We start from the raw sequence: 7783 nt of genomic DNA, 5'->3' as shown, positions 1-7783 counted from the left end.
GTAGGGTCTGGAAGAAGGGACAATTTTATGATGCTTTGGAAGATAATGTTTTTTTTTCTTATACTGAAAATGAAAGGTAGTTGTTTCTATATGGACTCAGTCTTTGGAAATTGTGTATATATATATTTCAGTGATCCCTCAGCCATTCCTTCTGTATTGTAATTCAATTTCTCTTTTAAAATTCCTTTCCCACTTCTAGGACCTGCAGTTGCTGAACTCCACAATGGCTTCTATTGGAAAGTCTGTGACTGAGACCAAGTAAGTGTTGACTTTTTTATGAAACCATTATTTATTTTGGAGCAATGAGCAATTCTTATATAAATGCAATAAAATCATTATGCTCAAACTATGAGAGAGAAAATTAAGGATAATTTAAGAAATCAGTCTTAGCTTGTTTCTATACACAGATGGTATTATTTATTTTCAAAGGAAACCCGCGAGGATTCCTCTGGTGTGCAAGATGTGCCTGAATACTTTTGATCAGCTTCCTGCTCACTTGAAGAGGGCGTGTATGAAGCACGCCACGGCAGAAGAGATCAGGATGGCCTCTCAACAGGCGAGGGAGGACATGATGAATCACCTGAAGAACGGGGTCATCGTGGATTACCACAGAATAGAGATCGTGTCTGGTGAGGCAAACAGGATAGTGGTTTTAAGACTGCTAGAGTCCTTGGGCCTTTTTGTACATGGGAAGCCTGAAGACACATTGGCAAGGTGAGATATTTTTAATCTGTAAGGCTTCTGTAGTTTCTTTTTGAAATCATTGTTACAACATATTATGTAAAAGCATGTTGAAAAGAATCTACCTGCATTCCAGCGGCCCTGAACAAGAGGCCGCTGTCCAGGAGGAAGAGATGCCAGAGGCTGCTCTAGAAACTGAAACAGAAGCGGATAAGGAAGGGGAAGATGTGAGCTCTGAAGAATTCTATCAGCAGTAAGACTTTTTATTTTTCAGATGTATCTATTTTTTACTAAAATTCTTATTTGTCTTATAGGTATAAAATGTTTAAACCGGTGTTTTATATCCTTACAGGCCCTGAGTAGTTAAAAAGTATCAGCAGGCTCTCCGGAAGAGAGTGGCTCAAGCTGGACTCTATAGAAAGCACTCCCTGGATGCTCCTCTCCTGATTGGATTCAAACAGTACCTTACCAAGGATCTGGGAGTGGCAAATTATTCTCAGGAGGTATTTATTTTTTAAAGGCATTTAAAATTAAGCAATGGTATCTTCATTGTAAATGTTTTTATTTCTTAGCTTAAAATTCACCAATGTGAAATGATGTCAGCCATAAACATCATGACTCTATTGACTCAGGAGCCAATGGTGTGTCGTTAAGGGTCGGAACTCCCGTCTTCCCCCCCGGCCGGTCGGTCCGGAGCCTCAAGGTCCCAAAGCCCCATGGTGGCACATCCCTCGCTTTAGGTGTGTGAAAGTGTGTATTGGTTTGGAAGGGGACCATGTCTGCAGCGGGGTTGAGTGCGCTCTATTATAAACCTAGGGAATCCGGTAGTTACGTCGGCGCGGGGAGTCTGGTGAGGGCCGCGAGATCCCGGGGTGTGAGCAGCGCCAGCCGCGGCCGGGTGGCCGAGTGGTTGTCCGGCCAGGCTGCTTATACTCTGCACAAGCCGGCGCATTTTCATTGTCAAAGAGCGGACCTCGGCTCTGAGACCCTATTACAAACTGCAGGACTACGCAGGCGACGATATTAAGGGCTCCTTCTATGCAGAAGAGCTACAGAAGATAAACCCTGATGTTGAGAACGTCTACCGCATCCAAACGATTTTAGCAGCCAGGGGTCGTGGCAAAAACAAACAGCTTTTGGTAAAGTGGCGCGGCTGGAGCGATAAATTCAATAGTTGGGTAAAGGCTTCCGAGCTCCGAGACATATAGAGGTGGTGAAAAATGCCACCAGTAATTCATCCTCAAAGATGTTTCCAAAGAACACCAATGCGTGCTTCACAGAGCATCTGGCAAAGGCGATTGCCCTGGACGGGAGCTGGGAAGTGGGCCTGGTCGAGCTGCACTATCCACATACACTACACACTTTTGATGAAGACAAAGTTTTTCTGTTCGTCAGTGATGAGCTCAAGACTATATGGACCTGTATCTTACCGAGAGGGTACTACAGCAACATCGAGCAGCTCTTGGCATGAAATGAAACTGCAATGAAACGGCTGTGGAAAAATCCAAGTTAACGGCTGTAAGTCTTAAGTACAACCCCATTAGCCGGTCGGTAAGGATTGTTAGTGATAAACGGATTGTTATACAGGTGCATAACCGCCTGGCGAGGATGTTGGGTTTCAAGTCGGGTGTCGTGGGTGTAAAATCACCGCACCCCGTCGATATGACTGGCAGATTTAACACCATGTATATATACACCGATATCATAGAACACCAGTTAATAGGCGACGTCTACGCACCAATTTTGTGTTGTGTGCCCTTTAGAGGCGTGGATGGTGAATTCGTCACAGTATTGTACGACAAACCCCATTACGTGCCGGTGAGCATCGACCATTTTAACAACATCACTATTGAAATAAAGACGGATCAAAACGAACACGTGTCATTTGCATTTGGAAAGGTCATCGTCAAGCTGCATTTCAGACCTGTGAAAGCGACAAACATCTAAAAGGATGACGGTCATCAAGAGCTACGGGGATCCTTCTCTGTATACGCACTACTACAAACAACAGGCTGTTATGGATTACCAGGATTTTCAGGGCTACCGGTTCAGTACGGCGCGGGTATCGGGGGTATTTTCAGAGTGCTATTTAGAAAAGCCTGCCTTTTCTGAAACGCGGGTTTGAAAAAGCTAAGCTGTACATGGCATCGGCGGCTAAAAACATCGCCAAAGACGTGGTCAGCAACGTTACAATCGCTGCCATGTTTAAGGTGGATGCACATCAGCAGGAAGGTTCGGGTCTAGCATACATCCGCAGGGTTGTCAAGAGAAAAAGACAGACGTCATCATCTCACCGTCGGGGGCCTCCGAAACCTGATAAAAGAACGGCTAAGCGCAGACAGTCAACTCATAAAAGCTTCAGGTCGACCAAGAAGGGCGTGACACACCACAATCAACAAGACATGAAACGAGACATATTTTAAATATGGCTTTTGTTCACGGCGGGTCTGCAGAATGCGCCAAGTCGGAGCTGGACATATTTCAATTAGCGCCTACCCAAACAAGCATCGAGAAAAGCTTTTACATAGATGTTCCACCCCTCACAGCCCTAACAGAAAACGCACCTCTGGAGTTCTACGTCGCCGGCAACGGAGAAGATTATTTAGATTTAAACAACACCCTGCTCTATTTGACCTGTAAAATAACAGAAGCAGACGGTCAGGACATTGATGCGGCAGCCCGTGTGAGTCTGGTGAATTACCCCATCACAGCCATCTTCAGCCAGGTTGACATCACCGTAGGAGACCGATTGATCAGCCAGAGCAACAACTGCTATCCTTACAGAGCCTTTATAGAGTCTGTCCTGAACTACAGTGACGAGACGCTGAAGACGCAGTATTCAACAGGGCTCTTTTACAAAGACACAGCCAGTCAACACGAGTCCACAATTTTGGATGGTCCCAATCAGGGGTTCCAAAAAAGAGCACCATACACAACGCAAAGTCGAAAACTGGAGCTCCTGGGTCACATTCATGCAGACCTGTTTTTTCAGGACAAACTACCCAAGTGGGCATTGATTCGTCGAATATACGTATATTTACGGCGAAAATACGGTAAATTATTTTCGCAGTAATTAATTTATTATATTTACTATATTTATTATACACGTGTAAATTAATTGCTGCGAAAATAATTTACTTCGTACACTGTGCAGAGTGCCGTATACTCCTAGTTGCGGCACACACGATACATACAGTAAAAAGCCTCAGGCACTGTGTTAGACGTGTTTTCGACGTTATATATGCGTTTATTCATGTCGTCGATTTTACGGTTGCAATTCGACGTTGATTATACGTCGAGGCGACGTATATATACGTATAGCCATATTTTCGCAGTAAATATACGTATATTCGACGAATCAATGCCCACAGCTTGGCATACAAGGGTTTTGCTGAGGGGGTCTTGCCACCTGCCTGAAAAAAAACAGTAAAATGTTTGAGTGCCTATAGAGTTTCTATTTTTATTTTCTTGACAAAAGTTGATACCATTTCCTGGACACCCCATCCCCCATCAGTGCGCGGTGCCCGGGGAAAAATCTGTAGGGGGGCGTCTGAAATTCTGAGGGGGGGATGATATTTCGGTTGAAACGGAGCTGTACGGTGCAGCTACCCAAATGAAATCTCGCAGCTATGCCATTGACTAGTGCTTCATGATAGAAGATAACGACTAGCAATCTGGTATTTGCGATGAAGTTCAGTTTCACATTTTTCGTCACTCTCACAGTTTGTATTGCCTGGAGCGAAAAGTACCATAAGCGTTCATTTTTGCAGCTACATGGATGTTCTGAATCGTTAAGAAAAAAATGTTGTAAAACCAACAGAAAGCACAGACTGCTATAACTAGTCCTAGTTATATAACGATTTTAAGTATAATGATAAACTACTGCAAGGAATCGGTCCACCTGAGCAAACAGGATCGTAATGTTGACACTCAATAACGACACTGATATGTGCAGTTCCTGGACGGATAGCCCTCCTGCCCATCAAACAGACTGAGTGACTGTTCCTGTCATTTAGTGTTGTCTGACCATTGACAAAGTACAACTATTTTTTTAGGGCGCAAATTAAGTTAGGTAAATCTTTTTGCCCAAAACTGAAGGGGCGACATTCCCCCCTCCCCCCGTGATGCCAGGCCTGTCCCCATCCTATTCCATAATGTCATTATATATAATACTATACAACAGTGACCGATCCTTACTAACTGCATGCGTTAAAATTGCACATCAGCTCATAGCAGGGGGCACATAGCCGCGATGTATTATCAATGTTAAATTTCAACCATAATATCGACAACATTAATAAACGCATACGTTGAGAAAATATCGAACCCAGCATATTTTCCGGTTATATACCACAATGCATTGCTAGTATTCGTTGGTCACCATTTTGGACACGTTTTTCAAACGTAGAAGTATATCTGCAAATATCTCAGCAATCCTCTTTTGACGAGTAAGTATGAACAATAATAATACTATCTGAATACATACAGATCTTTCTTAATATTATTTTGATTAAAATAGTATGTGAATAAGCAAAAAATGGCACATAAAATAGTGTGAATGGGGAAGATGACACAAAATCGTTTTGCCGTTTCTCTTATTCTTATTCTATGTTGTACTTTCAAACTTTGGGTACTCTTTAATTAGGACAGACTTTATTGCTCAACTGCTATGATGCAAGCCAAATTTTATACATTTATTTCAGCTTTGAGCTTAGTAAACCGTTCATTTTTTAGATTATACTAAAGAAGATATTAATCATCATTTATTTGGGAAGTAATATTATACAATTTTCTCCTAGCTGCGGTGCTGAAGTCCCACCCTACATCAACAGAAAAAGAAATAAAGGAGCACGCAATGTGTTACTTGAAGAATGCATATGCAAGGCAGGGGGCCAGGAGATCTGGACACTGAAAATAATAGGTTTTTGGTTCTAACTATTAGGACAATTAGACAGGGTTTGCAAATAGTGGACAAAAATTGTCTTAACTTCCATTGAAATATTTTTTTTTCTTGGAAATATAGAAGTTGTACATTTTAAAATGTATATTTGAATCAAAATGTGGTTTTGAGTTAGTGTGTTAAAGTAATTAGTTTTGTGTTTGTCATTACTATACTGTATATTGCCATGTTACCAGAATTTGTAGCTGAAGTTTAAGACTAGTTGTGTTTTTTATGATTATTGCCCATATGTTGATTGTTGATTGATTGTATACCATGTATAATTTGAAATACATATGTTTCAGGTGTGAATGTGTATTTTCAGAATACATTTCTAAACCTAATCATTGGCTTGGTTTACTTGTTTCTACGCCTATAAAATCTATCTTTGATGTATAATAGACCTCTACCCATATACGTATAATAGACCTCTAATGTTATCCGTATAATAGACCTCGAACCATATACGTATAATAGTCCTCTAAAGTTATCCGTATAATAGACCTCTAAAGTTATCCGGAACTCCAACCATATATGTATAATAGTCCTCTAAATTTATCCGTATAATAGAACTCCAACCATTTATGTATAATGAACGTCTAAACATAGACGTATAATTGACGTATAACTTTAGACGTATATTAGAATTTCATTCTAGACGAATTGTAGACCACTTTTAGACGTCTAAGGTATGCGTTTAATAGACGTATATTATACGTCTTTTGCCCACTGGGACTACTGAATGGCGTAGACCTGAAAATAAAACTCACGCGCAACAGAGATGGTGAACAAATCCCGACTAAACCGCTTCAACCGCTTCAACCAGACTTCCAGAATGGACATTGCATCGGTGAATATTTTAATCTGGTGGAAACATCCGGGAAGCCTCTGAAAGTCTTTTTTTGTGTGTAACAAAGTGGCATTTTCTTGTCCGGACGGGGAGACTTTATCATTCCGACATGAAGCCACCCTTAAGTCCTCTGAGGTGTGTCTGTCTGCAAGGCTTGTATTTTGGAAATGTTTTTTTGAAACGGAGAACGACTTTGAAATAGGCTTCCGCCGGCGCCTCGCGATCCAGGTAAGATTGTAGCAAGAACGCAGCGGCAGCAGGGCTTGCTGTAGTCGTGGCCGAGTGGTTAAGGCGATGGACTAGAAATCCATTGGGGTCTCCCCACGCAGGTTCGAATCCTGCCGACTACGTTGTCCGCCTCCAGTCGGTGTGTTCTGGCGCAAGCAAAGAAGCGCGCCTCTTTGCTGTTCCTGGTGGTTTTAAAACACCCAATCGCTTGTACCCGCTGCCTTGGAAATAAGTTCTTCAGTGTCCGCGAATGGCATTTTGCAGCTGGAAGCAGATGTCGACGCGTTTTGCACAGAGCACCAAAAAAGCGTCTTTTTTGAAAGCCCAGGCACCGAGCATTGGTGGCTCAGTGGTAGAATTCTTGCCTGCCACGTGGGAGGCTCGGGTTCGATTCCTGGCCAATGCAGTAGCTTTTGCAGCGAGCGGCTCCATCACTTGCATCCCCTTGCAACTCGCAACTGAAAAATCACTGAAGCTAAGCAGGTGTGAGCCAGGTCAGTACCCGGATGAGGGTGAGCTACAGGGAAAAACAAAGCTTCCAGCTGGAAGCGGTGTTAATGGTGCCAGCGGGGGGGCATTCACCCTGAGGTCTGTGCGGGTCCCAATTCCCCAGCATAGTGACAGAGAAATAAACATGTTTGGGCAACTTTGGTCACCCCCATTTAACTTCTGGGGTAGGAAAAGCACACTTTTCAAAACTTGTTTTTCAGCTCGAAATAAACGTGTTTTTTCAAACCTTGGAATCCCAATGTAACTGCCTGGCTCATTAGAGCCCACTGAGTCAGCCCTTAACCCCACTGTGCAGAAGTTGTCAAAACAGGTTTTTCAGCAGAAATAAACACGTTTGGGCAACTTTGGTCACCCCCATTTAAATTCTGGGGCAGGAAAAGCACACTTTTCAAAACGTGTTTTTCAGCTCGCTGTGACCTCTGTTTTACATCTCATCCAAAAGACAGCGCCCTTTTACAACACAGCGTCTCTGTCACTATCATAAGTGACTGCCATCATAAGAATATGAGTCCAATATTTTAGAATATAGTCAGAATGACATCTAACCTTACCTGTGGTGTCTTTAATCCCTATTG

The 7783-nt window shown here is 42.6% G+C and overlaps 1 non-coding gene across 1 annotated transcript; it reads left to right on the top strand.

Annotated features, from left to right (window-relative positions):
• The first annotated feature begins 6738 nt into the window (after positions 1–6738).
• trnas-aga (transfer RNA serine (anticodon AGA)) lies at positions 6739–6820 on the top strand. The gene has a single exon. It is a non-coding gene; the product is annotated as a tRNA-Ser (tRNA).
• Positions 6821–7783: the final 963 nt, after the last annotated feature.

The sequence above is a fragment of the Lepisosteus oculatus genome, unplaced genomic scaffold (assembly GCF_040954835.1).
Source record: "Lepisosteus oculatus isolate fLepOcu1 unplaced genomic scaffold, fLepOcu1.hap2 HAP2_SCAFFOLD_62, whole genome shotgun sequence".
Lineage (NCBI taxonomy): Eukaryota > Metazoa > Chordata > Actinopteri > Semionotiformes > Lepisosteidae > Lepisosteus > Lepisosteus oculatus.
This window is presented reverse-complemented; position numbering and strand designations above follow the sequence as displayed.